Source organism: Paroedura picta, chromosome 3 (genome assembly GCF_049243985.1).
Source record: "Paroedura picta isolate Pp20150507F chromosome 3, Ppicta_v3.0, whole genome shotgun sequence".
NCBI classification, from domain to species: domain Eukaryota; kingdom Metazoa; phylum Chordata; class Lepidosauria; order Squamata; family Gekkonidae; genus Paroedura; species Paroedura picta.
In genome coordinates this window covers 143,798,189-143,815,610 of record NC_135371.1, presented here as the reverse complement: position 1 = coordinate 143,815,610, position 17,422 = coordinate 143,798,189, and positions in this window count along the sequence as shown.

Genomic DNA, 17,422 nt, shown 5'->3' with positions numbered 1-17,422 from the left:
TCCCCTTTAACCTAACAGTTAGATGACGGGGAGGCTGGAGAAAAGCTTCTTCTCACTTACAATCCTGCTGTAGCTGGCCTTGCTGCTGTTGGGAAAATGCAGCCAAACCATACATGTCTCTTCTCTCCTCCCTCCAGCTTTCATTGATGCAGCCTCAGCCTCCTCTTCCTCCTCCTTATTATATTTTAATTTTTAGGCTCCCCTTCCCTGCAAGTAGGCTTGAGACAGCTTACAACTTTCGAAGGAAAATGGAAGTTTTGGTTATTGATGACTCTCTGCTGAGGGGCATGGAACATCACATGACTAGGCCTAACCCCCCCCCCCCGCCCCAGTCCAAGAGGTGTGTTGCTTGCTGGGGCAAAGATTAAAGATGTTATGAACTGGATGCCAAAAAGGATTAAACCTATGGACTTTTACCCATTTGTGATGATCCAAGTGGGAAGAAACAACATGACCGTGAACACAATTGCACATATTAAGGCTGACTATGACTTGGGAGGCAACTGAAACGAATGGGGGTACAAATAGTTTTCTCTTTGATCCTGCCAGTAAGGGGAAGAGGAATGAGTCAGGAGCAGAAGATAATGGAGGTGAACCACTGGCTGCATTGGTGGGTGCTGGCAGGTGGGATTTGGATTCTGAGACCATGGGGTAGGTTTTCTAGAAGAAATCCTACTGGCACATGATAGACTTCTCTTATCCAAGTTGGGGAAGAATGTGTTTGGCAGGAAACTGGGGAGATTCATCAGGGAAGCTTTAATCCACAAGGGGAAGGAGATGTCCAACAGTGAACCATCTGGGAAGACTGGATCAAATGGAGCCTAAGGTTAGAGGCTTCAGGTTCTTCTATACCAATGTCCAAAGCATGGACAAAGAGAAGGAAGAGCTTGGGCTTCTCATGCAAACAGAGAGATAAGATTCAGTAGGCATTACAGACTGGAATGTAGTAGTGGATGGATATGAATTGTTAAAAAAAAACCCAGAAGAGATGAAGTGACACCCTATTTGAGGAAAGGGCTTGCTGATGCAGAATGGATAGGTGACACCAGAGACTAAGCGTCAACAAGCAGATATTTATTTTTGCATGGGGATGGTCCCATATCTTAGGCCAGCAGAAAACAAGAAGCAAACAGCGCTATCATTGACAGAGTCTGAATACACCAATGCAGCAGAAGCATGCAGGGAACTACTGTACTATAGCTGAAGAAATGGCCAAAGGACACCATCAGGATAATCAGAATGGTATCAGACTCTCTCAAGCAGAAAAACTGCAGGCACATACAAAACACATTGGAGTGTGATACCACTAACTGAACCAGGCATCGTAGAGATGAAGTATTGTCCATCTAAAGGGATGACGGCAGATATACTGAACAAGCCTAACAGATTTGAGAACCTGTGCATTAAGCTTGGATTTACAAGTTCTTGTATGCAAGTCAGAAGGAGTGTTGTTGTTTTTTTTTTGCATCCTTACATATAGGCACTTTATTTATTGGAGAGAGGAGCAATGCATGCTGGGAGAATTCTGTCATGTTTTTCATTTAGTGTCAGTTAACAGAATCTCAGTCATTCAGTCAGTCAGTCAGTCAGTGAGAGGCAGCTCAGCTAGGCTCTTTTGGGCAATCCCTTTAAACCAGACCAATTTAGACTGGATTGCCTAACAGAGGCCACCCAAGAGCTGGTGCTGTGTATACCTTCCTATCCTGTAGCTCTATTACAATAACATTTGGCTCCTTATTGCAACTGCACTATTTTTCTTTGAACCAGGATTTGTTGTTGTTAGTTGAGGTCATGTCCGATCCATCGCAACCCCATGGACGATGATCCTCCAGGCCTTCCTGTCCTCTACCATTGCCCAGAGTCCATTTAAGCTCGCACCAACAGTTTCAGTGACTCCATCCAGCCACCTCATTCTCTGTCGTCCCCTTCTTCTTTTGCCCTCAATCGCTCCCAGCATTAGGCTCTTCTGTAAGGAGTCCTTCCTTTTCATGAGGTGGCCAAAGTATTTGAGTTTCATCTTCAGGATTTGGCCTTCTAAACTCTATGAACCAGGATAGGAAGGTATATTACTAGACTACCATTCCTAACACATGTATTCAATCAAGGTTTATTGATATGAGAACCTCTGAAATTATATTCCTGCCTTATGTCACAAATAATGTTTATAACCATTTTAGTTTGGTCCAGGTTTTAGAAAGTATTGTATTAATATTGCAATATCTGAAATCATTGTGTAATCCTTATGCTTGATTACTGAAGAAAGTCATTGGGCCAAAATGTGTATGATCAAGGTAGCATTAAGTCTACATTTGACATACTTGTAGGCTTTTATTCCATCTTGAGGCTACTATGATATGCCAACATGCCTTAAAGTTCAAGCTGATTGATCACAGGTGAGTCTTATACTGATTTGCATGTTTTCCAAGCTTGTGATTTGGGAAAGCAAAACTTGATACAGTATAGACTAGAATGTACATTCAATTAAATAATATCTTTCCTTTATTCCATATCTGTGTTTTACAGCATTCACAAGTGTCAAATTTTAGGCTAAAACTAAAAATATCCTCTATTCAAGTAGCATATGCAGTTGATTAAAATTGTGCCAGTTTAACTTGCTAACAAAGCTCATATTACTTGCTTTATTTGACTCAAATGCTTTAGAATTTTTTAAACTGAAAATATATTGACTTTCCCCCCTGTACCATTTAAGAAGGACCTGGCTTGATTTAGCGAATCCTTAAACTGGACCATTTTGGATACCTTGTGCTGGAAACATCCAGAATATGTTAGTACTTCCCCCACTTTAATGATGAAGATGCAACTATGGTGGGAACCGAGGGAAGATGGCAGCTCTTAACCTTTTTAATTTGGGATAGCCTAGATCGGGAAGGTTTAATCAGTGGCGGCAGTGGAGGCATTTTTGTTTGCTCTGGTGAATTCTTTTTGTCACTTTGTGTGGGATGTTCTACAGACTCTTCCCCATCTAACTCTGGGAAAGTCAGTTGCAAAGATTTTAAATCAGATTCCGTGCTGCAGACTATTCCTTTGCTCACCATCCGTGAAGTCATGGGTAGGTCACTGGGCAACGTGAAATTCTGCATCTCCTGTAATGAGCACGAGAAAAAAAGTACCATGAACACAAATGCTGTCCTTGACAGGATTACGATTGGGGACAAAGCACTATCACTACCTGCAATGCTTTGCAGAGATAAAGAACATAAGATACTGTTCAAGAATTGCAACAATAATTGAGTCCAGTAGCACCTTTAAGACCAACAAAGATTTATTCAAGGTGTGAGCTTTCAAGTGCAACCACTCTTTCTCAGACTAAATGGAACAAGGATCATAAGCGTACAGATATAAGGCAAAAGCAAATTGTGCCAAATTGGTAAACTGCGTTAATATCCAAATTAAGCCATATTATGCCCTATGATAATTCTTTGCTAAAACAGCTAATCAGTCCTTTTGAGTTCAGCTGTAGTTCACAAAAACATTGGAGAGATAAAACTGCCCATGTTAGTAATTAATGGCAGACACTCCCCCAGTTGTGAAAAGATATAATTAAAAGAGATTTGCTCACAGACTGTTAGCAGGGTAATACCGATAACAAAGGATGGGGTGGAAGTGAACAAGAGAAAGAAAGATGCAAGCAAACATATTTTAATAGCTCATTTGCATGGCTCATTTCTGCAAGCCACAGCACCATGGTTGCATTTTGTCTGTATATAAATCAGAACACCATAGCTCCATTTGTCTTTGAGTATAACCTGTGTGCGAGTGGCCAGCAAAGGAAAGCAGAAGTACCAGACAACGGAAATAGCTTTTATTAGTTTGCATATATTTCAATTGCTTACGCACAGTAGTTGCTAACGCATGAAAAGCGGAACAGGTTGTCCCAAACTGGTTGACTTTTTGACTGTTAATTTCACCAAAGACATGCCGACGGACTTTTTGCTGTGCTATTCTTTTCAGGAGTCCTTCTTCCAGATTGTGCTTAAAAAGGCTCTGGAATTGCAATGGGGGAAAAATACAACCTGTTATGTGTAGCTTGTATAGTTTAGGGATAACCCTATAAATGTGTCCAAAGATGCACTGGAAGGCAGCAGGCCTCTTAAATGCATACTTAACACAATAATGTGGTAACAAGTTTCAGTGTTAGAGACAACTGCACCATTTCAGTCTACAGGTGGGGATTGGGTGTTTTGTTTTTGAATGATTCCCACTTGAGAAATACTTGGACACTAGGGAGAAAGATTCAAGCCTTCATGGCCTATTTTTCTACATGCAGAGAGGTGAAGTCCATTTGCCATTTGCTCCTCTGAACCCTCAGTTTTAAAAATCTGGCCCTATTCCATTGGGTTGAGAAAGTCTCACATTTTGATCTGACTTGAAGTGGGGTCTCCTTTGTCGACAGTCTTCCCTTCTTCATGAGCAGCAAAACCTGATTTTTATAAAGGGGGGGGGGAACTTGAGCAGACGAGATCATTAGACATAGTTACTAATAGTGACTTATGTCCCCCGTGACCACCATTTCCCACAAGGGATTATGGGATTTTTTTTCCTCCCCCCCACACTCAGAACTGAATTGAAATGCAGAGAAAATCGCAAAGCCATAATCCAAGGCAGGAAATTGTGGTTTGGTAGGAAGAGATTTACTGCCATTAGAAAGTAATACTGGCCACTATTCTAGATGGCTTTAAAAAGGGGATTAGACAAATGAAGTGGAGGATAGGTCTATCATTGGCTATTAGCTATGCCTGCTGACTTCTCTCCCCCCCTGCCATGTTTGGAAGCAGTATGACAGCTGCTGGGGATGGGTGCAGGGGGAGGCTTTGGACTCTGTCCCTTCTGTGGGCTTTCTGGGGCATCTTGCTACTAATTGTGTTGATGAACCATTGATCTGGTCCTTCAGGGGTCATTAAGATTCAGTGAGCATATCTACACCAAATGCCTGTTTAACTTTAATACTGTTTCCAGGAAACACTAGCAATTGTAGTTCTGGGAGAGGGTTGTTTATTTATAATTTATTTATTTGTTTATAATAAGTTTCATATACCACCACTCCCAACATCGTTGGCTCATGGTGGTTTATCCATAGAATCATACTGCCTCTTTGCTTCACAAACATATAACTTATTAAATGGCTGTATCTTAACCAAGTGTTTTCATGGTGGACGACATTTATTTTGAACATGAACACCATACCTGAAACTGAATCTGGGGTCCAATTTCTACAGTTTTTCATTAATGAGAAAAAAGAAGGAATTAATTTGGATGACCTTAATTTGTACAATCGCATTATTTTACTGAATTGTTTGCTGTACTGACTTAATTAGGGATGAAAGGGGGGTGGTGAACATGCCAATACATTTTTAATCTTTGACTTGACTCAGTAGAAATGTCTCAAATTCAAAAGCACTATTATATCATCAACTTTTGTAGGTATTCTACATATGTTTTCAGATGAATCAATTCTTCATTGAGGAGACTTAAGTAAGACAGACATTTTGGGGAATAGAAGCAAGCAGATACAGTGTAAAAAAATGCTCCAGATAGAAAGGCAGCAAAACACATTACATTAATTATTGTTTAGGTGTCTGTGATACTGCATAATGAAAAAGTAGAACATGCCATAAACTCCCTCTAGTTATAAAATATGACACACCATTACTTCTAAAAACAAGAATAAACTACACATTTACTAGGCGGGGTTACGGAATGACTGAGGTTTAGCTTTGTTTGCCCAGACCTGAACGGCCCAGACTAATCTGATCTCATCAGATCTTGGAAACTCAACTAGGTCAGCCTTGATTAGTGCTTGGATGGGAGATCATCAAGGAAGTCCAGGGCTGCTACACAGAGACAGGCAATGGCAAACAGGGCAAATCACCTTTGTCTCTTGCTTTGAAAGCCTCCTGAGGTTGCTGTGCACTAGCTGTGGCTTGACAGCATTTCTCACCACCACAGATTTGCTTTTCAGCTTGATACCCATCATGTTGGCAACTTCACAAGGTTAGGATACTTCGCAAAACAAGGATGGGTAAATCAGTGAGACTGGCTGCTACTTTGACATACCCACTAGGACGTAACAGGCTCCCACAGGACCTAGTGCCGGGGTAGCCAAACTGCAGCCCTCCAGATGTTCATGGGCTATAGCATTTGCTGGCAGGGGCTCATGGGAATTGTAGTCCATGTACATCTGGAGGGCCGCAGTTTGACTACCCCTGGCCTAGAGCAACAAACCAGAAAAAGCAAGAGGGGACCCTGTTCCTCCTCCATCACTTTCATTATCTCCTTACTGCCCACACATAGTTTAAACATGATCAATAGCTTATTCTTTTAGGTTGTTCAGGGTTTGCCAGTACATGATCATTTATCTCTTGGATGTGCAGAGTGAAAAGGCCAGACCCAAAGAGCCGGAATAGGCAAAACGCTCCCCCTCCCACCTTTTGAATATCAAATAGGCATATCAATGCTGTATCACAACCTGTTTTGGAAACTCCCTTCGCTTTCAAAAGAGTTTCCCTGGGCACATGAAAGAAGGTGTGATGGTCTTTGCATCCAGCCTGGTCTACTCAACATGGCTCTACTTTCAATCAAATAACTTTAACACTCAGAGCTCTTAATTAATCAGAACTCACAATGGCAACTCTTGTTCTGGAAGTAAATTTTAGAGGGGGAAATGAGGGTAATGCAGAGTCAGAAACAGCAGGAAAGGCCAACTATTGTTACCTCATACTTCCTTTGACCCGGAATACTATTTAGCTGTGGTGTTGTCACTTGACTTTTTACCATGTCCTCTGAAGGGGTGTGAACAGGAGATGTTAGCTGATGTTGATCAATTCTTGGTAACTGAGACTCTGAGGAAAGAAAACCAGAATGTGGAACGAAGGCCATACATACATTTCACTGTTAATGTACATGCCACATTTCCTAAGCAAATTTGAAGCCATTTTATTTATTTTTTGTTGAAATGCAATCAGCAAGTTATTTGGTCCAGGGCTACTCTGAAAGGCTGTTTTTTCTACACTGCAAGGTCCTGATCATATGCTCAGGTGAGGCGCCTGGTTGCAGCTCAGGAATTGTAGACTCGATCAAGAATCTAGTTTGAACTGGTCTAGCCTCAGAGAGCTTTGTTCCAGGTGGGACTCAATAGAAGAGAATCTGAGCCTTTTTTGCCCAGAGAGTCACGTTGCTTCTGGGCTCTGTCTTAGACTCTCCATTATGTAAAGACTGTATCTCGTAACTTGCTGAGTTGCTGTAGCCCTGATCTGACAAGAGGTCAGATCAGTGATCATTATGTATACTTATGTAAATATGAGCAAGTAAACATTATTTTAAGTTTAAATCCTAATCATGATCCAGCATCTCATTGAAAGCTGCTCCTTCAGGAATTAAGGTAAAGGCACTCTTTCAAGGCATGCTAAAGGTGGAATCATATGCAGTGGGTCAGGGTGATTCCCTCTTTTATCTTTTTCTGTTTTCTTCCTCCACCACAATAAGTGGCGAGGGGTTCAACAAACTGGGAGCAGAGATTCTGACAAATGGTAGCAGAGATCTGTTCACCATCCCAACAATTTGTATTGTGTTTGTTAAATTTGTATACTGCCGCTCCTGGCCAGCCAACTTGTGGTGGCTCACAACAATAATTCATAACAGTTAAATATAAGAATAAACAATAACATTAAAAACCATCCGCACTCTCCCCAACCCACACTAAGTCTATGTCCTATCTGCTATGCATCCAGGGAAGATGTCCTATGTTGGAATATCAGAGGAGAGGCTATTTTCTTATTTAATATTGTAATTTTTATGTCCTGTTTGATATTTTAATGGGGTTTTATTGGGTTTAATTGATGAACTATTTATAACCTGCCACGAGATGGTCCCGGGAGTGGTGGGAAACGAAAATCCAATGAATGAATGAATGAATGAATGAATGAATGAATGAATGAATGAATGAATAGATCTTTTCTCATCCTGGTCTCAGTAAAAGACCTGGTGGAAGAGCTCCATCTTGCAGGCCCATCAGGTAGGGGCCAGAACCAAAAAGACCCTGGCCCTGGCCAAGGCCAGGCAAGCTTCATGTGGACAAGGAATCTCCAACCTATTTGAGCTTGCAGAGTGTAATGCCCTGTGTGGAGCATAGGAAGTTAGATGGTCCCTCATATACATTGGGCCCAGACCATGGATAGCCAAACCCTTGAACTTGATCTGGTAAACAATTGGTAGCCAATACAATGGGCCTTTTCGCACGGGGATCTTTGTTGCAAATTGTTTGCGGAATGAAAAATCGCCATTTAAAATAGTGGAATTCGTCGTTATGCATACCTGCCTTTGTAGTGGAATCAGTTGCGTTTTTTAGCGTTTCCCACAGGCTTCCGGTCTCGGCAGAAATCGCTAGAAAGGAAGTGCTATTGCCAAGCTCGTCCCGCCCCTGGCCGTCAAGCAGCCAATGGGCAGCCGTTAGCATGCTCCCAAACAGCCCCTTTCCCTTTAAGAAAGATTAAAAAAAAAAAAAAACAGACCCATAGCAACGAATCTAGGTAGATTCGTTGCAACGGAGAGACCCATCCAGCTGCCTAATGTGAGCTGTCGTTTGATTGTATGATCGTTGGCACGCTGCCTCGAGTGATAAAAAAAAATCCCCCCCCCTCTCACGGGCCCGATTTTCGGCTGAATTTATGTGTAAAAAATAAAGGGACTTTATTTCAGCAAACGGGCTTTTATGTGGTTTGTGCTTAGTGACTAAAGGTGAAGGACTGAAGCCAGGGAAGCCTCTAAACAGAAAGAGGCTCGCTGGTGCGTTTATCCCCGCTCGCTCGGAGAAAAAAAAATGGCGATCGCTTCGCCGGAAGTTTGGAGGACAGGCTCAGGAGGAGGGACTTTGAAGAACCAGCAACAATGGTAACGCACAGGTCCTTAGCGCTACTGTTGCAGATTGGTTGCAGGAGTGTATCGCTATCCGGAGGGTGAATCCACTTTTCTGGATTCCCCTGAAAGCGCTACAACGAAGCGCTTTTTGCGGGTCGGTTTCAGGATTGTTGCAGATTGTCTACGACGTCGTGGGTTATGGCAAATTAGTAGCGTTTCCAATTAGTAACCATTGTGCTATTTTGAAGCCGTGCGAAATGGCCCAATGTTTTAGTGAGAACGTTAGCTGCTGCATTTTGTACCAGCTACAATTTCCAGGTCAAGGACAAGGGAAAGTCTGCATAGAGCAAGTTACCGAAATCCTGTCTGGAGATGACTGTTGTATGGATCACGATGGGCATGTGTTCCTGGGACAGATGGGTGCTAGTAGCCTCACTTGGAAAAATGCTAGTAGGTGTACTCTAGTGACTTGCGTCTCCATAGAAGGGGAGGCATCAAAAGTCATGCCCACACACCTGGCAGATTGTGAGATCTTCAGTTCATCCAGGGTGGGCAAATGAGCCTTTTGGTATGGCCCTCTCCTACCAAACTACAGGACCTCTGTCTTGGAGGAGTTGAGTTTCATCCGGCTTTTCCTGAACCAGACCATCACTGCTTCCAAACAACTGGTTAATGTTTCTGGGTGGAAGTTGGAGTGGCCATCCATGAAGAGAAAGAGTTGTGTGTCATCAGCATACTGATGACAACCCAGCCCAAAACTCTGGACTAGCTGGAGTAAGCCCGTGACTGATCCTCCACACTGCAACCCTCAGTGAGTGGTTCCAAAGAAAGGAAATCAGCCACTGTAAGGCTGTCCCCCGAATCCCAGACCCATCAAGGTGGGGAGCCACTAGCTCATGGCTGATAACATCAAATGCTGCCAAAAGATCTGCATAATGAAAAAGATCTGCATTTTGTGGAACAGCTGTGAATGTCCTAAAAAGGATAAATTTGTAATGCCCCTCCCCTACAATGGCATGAAATTTTCCCTGGTGGCTGTTCAATATATAAATGAAACAAACCTAACCTCTTTAGTCCTTGTTATAATATAGAATGTGAAGAGCAAACCTATGGCCGTTGCTCTCAACAATACATTCCTAGTCCTTAGGAAAACTTTGGGTTCAAACAATATTTGCTTACCATGTGACGGGTTCTTCAGCTCAGTTTTGCAGTTCTTTGTACTCTCTCTGCTACTGCTATAGTTCTTCTCAACATCCTCCTGTACCACACCTTTGAGAGGTTCACCAATATTGAAGAGCTGCCCGTCATCACATAGTGGCTGTCTAGTAGAAGGCTTCTTTTTATTTTGTTTTCTTTCACCTCGTATGTTACTCCATTGGTTCCTAATCCATTGAAAAAAACATAAATGCTCATGATTGGTTATATCAGTAGTTTCCTGGAAGCTTGGCTGGAGTACCTTAATTAGAAGGCTAGTAACACTGGACCAGCTTTCCTTAAAGTCTGCTTGACTGTCATTATGGCACTTCCACTTCTCTGCAACATGTTACACAGAACTGCCAGGCCTCTTGCTGACAGCCTGCTTTATCTGTGATTGCTCTGAGCAGTGACGGGAAAATTTAGTTTTTAATACAGCGATGTTGGCTACATCACTATGTCATTTCTGAGGAAAATTTGGAAGTGACACAGGATAGCTCTAAGACTTAGGGCCATTTCGCACGGCTTCAAAGTAGCACAATGGTTGCTATTTGGAAACGCTACTAATTTGCCATAACCCACGACGTCGTAGACAATCTGCAACAATCCTGAAACCAATCAGCAAAAAGCGCTTCGTTGTGGCGCTTTCAGGGGAATCCAGAAAAGTGGATTCACCCTCCGGATAGCGATACACTCCTGCAACCAATCTGCAACAGTAGCGCTAAAGACCTGTGCGTTACCATTGTTGCTGGTTCTTCAAAGTCCCTCCCCCTGGCTCTCTCCTCCAAACTTCCGGCGAAGCGATCGCCATTTTTTTTTCTCCGAGCGAGCGGGGATAAACGCACCGGCGAGCCTCTTTCTGTTTAGAGGCTTCCCTGGCTTCAGTCCTTCACCTTTAGTCACTAAGCACAAACCACTGAAAAGCCCGTTTGCTGAAATAAAGTCCCTTTATTTTTTACAAATAAATTCAGCCGAAAATCGGGCCCGTGAGAGGGGGGGGGGATTTTTTTTTTTATCACTCGAGGCAGCGTGCAAATGATCATACAATCAAACGACAGCTCACATTAGGCAGCTGGATGGGTCTCTCCATAGCAACGAATCTACCTAGATTCGTTGCTATGGGTCGTTTTTTTTTTTTTTAAACCTTTCTTAAAGGGAAAGGGGCTGTTTGGGAGCATGCTAACGGCTGCCCATTGGCTGCTTGACGGCCAGGGGCGGGACGAGCTTGGCAATAGCGCTTCCTTTCTAGCGATTTCTGCCGAGACCGGAAGCCTGTGGGAAACGCTAAAAAACGCAACTGATTCCACTACAAAGGCAGGTATGCATAACGACGAATTCCACTATTTTAAATGGCGATTTTTCATTCCGCAAACAATTTGCAACAAAGATCCCTGTGCGAAAAGGCCCTTAGAACTACCTTCTGATGGGAGGAAACTGAAGATGGCGCCATAAGGAAGCTGGACTTCTGTTCAGCTCTTAAGCCATGCCGAGGGTCAGGAGCTTCTGCACCTGGCTGACCTGAACAGATACGCAAATCTGCTCACCGGTCGCCCCAGGAACCGGGAACGGCATCCTGAGGGTCCTACAGATCCGTGGGGAGATAGGAATACCGACCTCCCGGGATTAATAGCGGCGTGTGCTCAAGGTCAAGATGGCGTCTTTGTCACAAACAACTTTACAAGCTTGAAACGACCAGCTGACCTTACATTCTTCCCAGACCATCATTTACCAGATCGACAAGAGCAGAAGCTGACAGAAGCTGGAATCTGCAACAGTAAGAATTGAAAGCTTTCTGGCTTTTCTCTCTCCTCTCCCACAAGCTCTTCCCTCCCCCCTCCCTCAACCAATTCACAAGCGAATTCCTTCTTTCGCCGAGTGAGAGACTCCCAGCTAATTATACCCATTAACCAAACAAAGAGAGTGCTTTGAAGATTTATTGCTGAAAGTTCAGTGGGGGAATTTGACTTGATACGGAGATCGACAAACTGATAATTTGGGATCGCTCGTGCTCCCGCGAGACCTCACGAGACTTTCTGTTTATAGTTTGTGATTGCCTAGAACTATGGAAGAATTAAATAAGGCACAGCTTTTCCATTTGTTATGCAAAGGAAACTCAGAGATACTGAAAGCAGTCAATAAGCTGGAAAAGGAAATTCGTGGGACTAAGGGGGAGCTTTTGGATGGAGCCCAAGGTCCGGAGAAACCAGCTGATGACGCAGCTCAGCTAACAGTAAATCAAGTGAAACTTCAATGTCTGGAAGTTAACCAACTGGAGGGAGAGAGTGACAGAGATTTAAAAACCCAAAGTACCTTTAAAGAACCTGCGAAAACAGATTCAAGGAAGGAAAGTACCGAAAACCTGGAAGTTTATACAGAGCAGGAAATGACTTGGATCAGCAAAATAAAAAGAGTCTATTCAAAAGCAACTAGGAAGTTATCAGGAGATATTTCTGTGCGACCAGAGGAAGAGATCCAGATTGACAAAGGATTCAGAGCCCCCTCAAAGGCGATTACAAGCAAGAATCAAGTAAGAGATTTCTTTGGCCCTGACAGAAGGACAATCAGAAATACTCTACTATGGAAAAAAAATACAATTTCATTTTCTGCGACCACCTGAAAGATGAGCTGAACAATGGAGTACTCTCCTGGCTTCCGGTGGGAAAAAATAGTAGCAGTAACCTTTAAGACAGGTCCAATATATGAAGGGAACTGACTTTATATCATTTAAGACAATAATAGAATATATCCTTATAATAGATTATACCCTCCTATGTATCAACAACTACTTTGTTAAGAAAGATGGTAATAACTCCTAGATCAGGATTAATATGCGATGGGAATTGAATATGTATGTTAATATGTATGCTAAAAGAGGATGACAAACCATATTTTATAGGCATGAACAAAACGACAGTAGTAATTCTTGGGTCAAGGCCAATTTATGAAGGAGACTGACCTAATATCATTTAAGATAATAACAGAATGTATTCCTATAACAGATCATACTCTCATATGTATTAACAATCACTTGGTTAAGAAAAATGGTAAAAACTTCTAGATTAGGAATAATATGTGATAGGAACTAAATATCTATGTTAGATGGCAAACCATATCAACTGGTCGCTTTTTCTTTACAACTTCTTTGTAAATGCTTTATATAACGATAAACAATAAAATTATTATAATAAAAAAAAAGAAATATATTACATGGAACAGAAAAAAAAAAAAGAACTACCTTCTGTTGCTTACAGGTTTTGCCCTGAAGTGACGTAAAAATGCAGCCAATGATGCTCACTGGCTCTCACATGTGGACCATTTCTGTACCAGAGGAGGCTCCATGCTAGGCTGTAGGTTGGAGTTTGAGCTGCGACAGATTGATCCGCCTCTTCCTGCTCCTGCAGCAGGGAGCATTTGGCCCAGTGCAGCTTGTCTTTCCTGGATTTGCACTCCTGCATGGATACTGGGGCAGTGAAATTCCCAGTGCAGAAACAGTCGTGGTTTCTGCACCACAATTTCCCCTTCCTGCTGGCTCTCCACCCCCATTTATGCCACTGGCATAGTCCATTCCCCTTCTCTGTACTGGCAGCTCAGTATCTGTCCTGCCCAGGCCATGTTTTCTTCTGGTCTGGACACTGGGGCAACTCTGACTCCTCTCAGGTCCCACAGGATTTGCCCGAATTAATTCTATTCATTGGAAAAAATATGCATTATTTATTTAAAACATTTCAATGCTGCTTTCTACCAAAGCTTGGATTCCCAAAGCAGCAAATTATACTTGTATTCAGGGATTTTATGTAGAGTGCATTCCTGATACACAGCACAGGAGGACCAAAAATTATAATAGGTAAGAAGGCCTATGTTGTGTCTTCTTTCATATGAGGTAAATGTTATGCTTGCAGGCATGACAGGTGCTTTCTGTCTGCTTCCCTCTGCCTGTAAAAATCATCAGCAATGCCTAGAGGGTTCGTGAAAGGCATGCAGAGGCTGATCTGGAAAACATTTTTTAAGGGAATGAGGTTTGAAAACCACGGGATCATTTAAGCTGAAAGGAAAGAAAATGAATTCAACTAAATGCTAACTGCATAAAATTTGCAATGCTGTAATACAGTATAAGGCAAAGACGGGGATAACCTTTAAATCACAGCTATTTTAGAAAGCGAAACATTTTATAAAACAGAAGCAGATTTCAAAAAGGGAAAGTGTGGGTTGTAAAACTTTATTTTGAGAAACCAAACATAACAGAACTAACCCAGAGATTATTGGCAGTACTGATGGTGATGTGCCATGTTCCCACTCCTGCATCAGTCTGGGCAGAGAATGAACTGTTGACCAGGCACGACCCTCCTCCCTCCATTTAGCTAAGCACACCACACACCTTAACTGGGGACAGTGTTCCTGCAGAAAGCCATAATAAGACTCATGTAAATAAAACTTTTCAAATTCCTGAGTTCTGCACATGAGAATTATTTCTATCGGTTCCTGAAGCCTTGGAATAATCCAGTTTTTCTAAGAGATTGTTTTTGTTTGTCATTCCCAAAGAAAATTACTGATACTTACACAAGCATAAAGCTAGTGGGCTTAGTCTAGTTTTAGTATCCTTTGTGGTTAGCTTGGTTACAAGCCACAGTGGTGAGGTCTGAGGGAAGTATGTGGTTTCTGCTTGGTACTTTGTGGTTTGACCAAGAAGAGGCTGAATACAAACAATTTCTCTTCCTATCCCTGACCTAAACCAATGTATATGGGTGAGTATAAAAAAAGATGGTGGTCGTTCAGTACAACAGGGATTACTAAGTGTCGTCTCACTTAGGTGGCAATTGCATAACTGGACACAATGTTCATGTTGGTGCTGCTTGCGCTATTAGACCTCTCAGTAGCATTTGACACAGCTGACCATGAGCTTTTAGCTCACTGCCTCGCCAATGTCGGGATTAGAGGGACTGCCCTTCAGTGGTTGATCTCCTTTCCCCGGGATCATGGACAGAGGGTAGCAATGCCTACCCAACCTGGACGGAGTGTGGCTATCTGTAGCCCATTCCACCAGGAACATGGGTGTGATTCTTGATACCACCCTCTCAATGGAGGCTCAGATCATGTGGCTGGCATTTTACCACCTTCACCAAGGCAAACTACTAGCATCCTACTTGGCCCCGGAACACCTAGCCACAGTGATCAATGTAATGGTCACCTATAGACTGGACTTCTGCATCTTGCTGTACAATCGCATTCCCTTAACCATGATCTGGAAACTACAGCTGATCTAGAATGCAGTGGCCAAGGTCCTCACAGCAACACCATGGAGGTCCCATATTCAGTCCATCCTCCAATAGCTGCACTGGCTTCTGGTAGAACTCTGGATCAGGCTTAAGGTTCTGGTAATCACCTTCAAGGCCAAATGCGGTCTGGGCCCAGTATACCTGAGGGATTGCCTTTCTGTCAACACCCCTGAAAGAGCCTTATGTCCCCTACCTCCAACTACTTAGTGATCCCTGACCCCAAGGAAGCCTGCTTGACCTCAACCAGGACCAGAGCTTTCTCCATCCTAGCCCCCAACTGGTGGAACGAGCTCCCAGAGGAGATCAGGGCCCTGATGGAACTTGAACAGTTCTGTAGGGCCTGCAAAAGGGAGCTCTTCTGCCATGCATTTGATTGAGGTCAACCTGAATCAAACACTTCCCATTGGCCCCCGAGCCTCCCTTCTATGGAAACCACTGCCAATCCCTCCAACCTACAAGGCTGTCAATAAGCGATAGTTGTTAATGTTCTCTCCATGTTCTACCATTCTATTATCTAATTGTTATTACTGTATTATTGTTACAACTATTGAGTTACCTGTATTTTATGTATTTGAGTTACCCCATTTTATGTAAACTACACTGAGCCTTAGGGGAGGGCTGTATTTAAATATAATAAAAATATAAATAAATAAATGTTTCTGTGTCTGACTGAAACCCAGAGGATGTAGAGAGATCCAAAGAGATATGGGAAGCAACACGAGTTCAGGAATAAGGGAGGGGTAGGCAAAGAAAATCTATCCTAGCTGTTTTTGGTTTCTTTTCTTTAATATTGTTGAGGTTTTTCTCCCTAATTCATTTACACTGGTTTCAGTGGCAAATATCGTTGTACTTTTTTGTTTTTCACCCAATTTGGAATAATCTCCTGTCAAGGGACCCTCCCTACCCAAAAGAAACAAATATTCACACTTCAGATGCAGTTAAAAGATTTGCAAACACAAAAGTTGTGTAAATTTGCATATGTGACCAGGCATGTGCTTTTGGTTAAAACAAAAACAAAAAAGCACCTTACTGGGTTTTTAAAAATTTATTTCTAAGATGAAGGCAGATTCTTTAATCTGCTTTTGTCTACTAGTATAGCTGACCTGAATAAAAGCTGAATTGTTTCTGCTTTTATTCAGGCATATTCAGCTGCTATACCACTGAAATGGCTGCTGACCATTTAAACTTGACTGGTTTGCCAATCAGCTGTTAAGGTTTAATGGCTATGCAGAAGAACATTGTTTGGGTCCGGTGACAACTTTAAGGCCAAAAAAGTTTTATTCAAGGCATAAGCTTTTGTGTGCATGAACACTTCTTCAGATACAGTGAAATAAGATGTCCGCAGTTATTATATACTAGCAAGAAAGCCCATTGCAAACAGGAATGCAATGGGCACTAGGACCCAGGGGACACGGGAGGTGCAGATCTGTGTGTGTGTGTGTGTGTGTGTGTCTCCCTCTCACTGCGTGTCTCTCGGTATGCTTCACAGCAGAAGGCATAGCAGGTAATTAGGGATGGTTTGTAGGAGGGACGGAGGGCTGGTGTGCAGTTTGGGGCAGTTCTCTCTGTATGTCTCTCTCTCCCGCTGTCGCAGCAGGGGCAGCTCTCTCTGTGTCTCTGTCAGCAGCTTGGGGCAGCTCTCTCTGTGTCTCTCTCTGCCTCCCTCGCAGCAGGAGCAGTAGGAGGGAATGAGGGCTTGTGTTCGGTCTGGCAGGGCTCTATGTGTGTCTCTCTCTGTCTCTGACATGTCTAAGAGGAACGTGGCTAGCATCCAGGGAGGGAGGGCAGGAGCTGTAGGGGCAGGGCAAATCTGATTTCACCCTGTTTCAACTTGGACAGCCGGACACGTTCCACTGCCCAGGCTGTTTCACAAATATATAGAGGAACCATGGATAAGGATAGGTGTCTGTGTGTGTGTGTGTGTGTGGGGGGGGGTAGAGTCAAGATGTATAAATAACTGGGAGATTACAGGTGAGATAGGATTAAAGCAGATGGTAAGATCTGTGAATCGTTTGAGAGCTGGGATAGAATAATAGAATCATAGAGTTGGAAGGCACCACCTGGGTCATCTAGTCCAACCC